This window comes from Sinocyclocheilus grahami, unplaced genomic scaffold, assembly GCF_001515645.1.
Source record: "Sinocyclocheilus grahami isolate Dianchi unplaced genomic scaffold, SAMN03320097.WGS_v1.1 scaffold613.1, whole genome shotgun sequence".
Taxonomy (NCBI): domain Eukaryota; kingdom Metazoa; phylum Chordata; class Actinopteri; order Cypriniformes; family Cyprinidae; genus Sinocyclocheilus; species Sinocyclocheilus grahami.
In genome coordinates this window covers 466,946-468,408 of record NW_015505792.1, presented here as the reverse complement: position 1 = coordinate 468,408, position 1,463 = coordinate 466,946, and the positions used below count along the sequence as shown (strand labels likewise).

The window sequence follows — 1,463 nt, the reverse complement described above, 5'->3', positions numbered from 1 at the left end:
GTGTGTGTGTGTGTATCTGATGTGTGTGTGTGTGTGTGCAGTCTCTCTCGCAGCTGCTGAAGGAGCGGGATGAGCTGCGTGAGGAGCTGCAGAGGATGAGAGCAGATCTGCAGAGAGAGAGACAGGAGCGAGAGCGACAGAGAGAGGAGAACAGCAGGATGATGGAGGAGCGACGGGAGCTGGAGGCCAGAGTCACGCTTCTGCAGGAGCGATGTGAGCAGCTGACCTCCAGAGTCAGGTAACACTCATCATCACCAAACACACACACACACACGTTTGTTTCTGTGAATTGTGGGGACTTTTCATAGACTTCTATTACTTTTATACTGAGCAAATGATATTTTCTATCCCCTAACCCTAAACCTACCCCTTACAGAAAACCTGTTTGCATTCTTACACTTTCACATAAACATCATTTACTATTTTGAATATTTTTTTTCCCATGTGGGGACCGCTACCCCTTCACAGAATATATTTACAGTATATATAAAAATGTTTCAACGTTCTTATATCTAACAGTCTTACATACAAATGTTCTAAACATTCTTATATATATAAAAATGTTAAAATGAAGTTAGGTTTCTGTGACTGGTAGGTTTAGGGTTGGTGTAGGTTAGGTCCATACTGTTGTGAGTTTTAACATTCTATTAAACATTCTTTATTGTCATTTTTAAGATGTTGTCTTAGTATATTTCTGTTTTTACCATCTTCGTGGAGACATTAGGACCCCACAAAGTAGTATAAACAAGTAAGTGTGTGTGTGTGTGCAGTGAACTGGAGCAGAGGAGCAGAGCGGAGCGAGAACAGCAGCAGGACGGAGCAGAGGACGAGCAGAAGAAGAGCAAGAGAAAGACAGAGAACGGTCTGCGTTTGGAGGATCTGGAGGCTCCGCTGCTGCGGTCAGACGCCAGCGACACCAGCGTAGACGAGTGAGTGTTTGTGTGAATCAGGGGTGGAAGCAGCTGGCAATGTGTTAGACAGACTCCAAACAGTGCTTTGCGTCTTCAGAGATGGTTCAGTTACAGCAGGACAGCGGAGCAGGGTTTGGAGTGTGTGTTATTGTGTGTTATTCTCTCTCTCTCAGAGTGAGGCAGTACATGTGGAATGAGAGCGTGTCTCTCTTCAGGGCTCGTCAGTTTCTGGAGCGGCAGAGCACTCACATGTTTGACAGACAGGCAGCGCTGCGGGCAGCTCACAGCAGTCTGAAGGACCCCACGCCTGGGAGCTCAACACAGCAGCAGCTCTACCACAACCTGCAGCAGGTGTGTGTGAGTGTGAGAGAGAGAGAGAGTGTGTGTGAGTGAGTTAGTGTGTGTGTGTGTGTGTGTGTCTGAGAGTTAATTCAATTAAGTTCAGGACAGACTGAATGAAGTCCCACTGAGCATGCCAGCAAATGACTCAGAAATGAAGTGAAGTGTGTGTGTGTGTGTGTGTGTGTGTGTGTGTGTGTGTGTGTGGGAGAG

At 46.5% G+C, this 1,463-nt stretch overlaps 1 protein-coding gene across 1 annotated transcript in view; it reads left to right on the top strand.

Moving 5' to 3' along the window:
* The window catches only part of LOC107557635 (centrosomal protein of 164 kDa), a 30,627-nt gene that overhangs the window by 24,208 nt on the left and 4,956 nt on the right, over window positions 1-1,463 (top strand). The window lies entirely within an intron of this gene.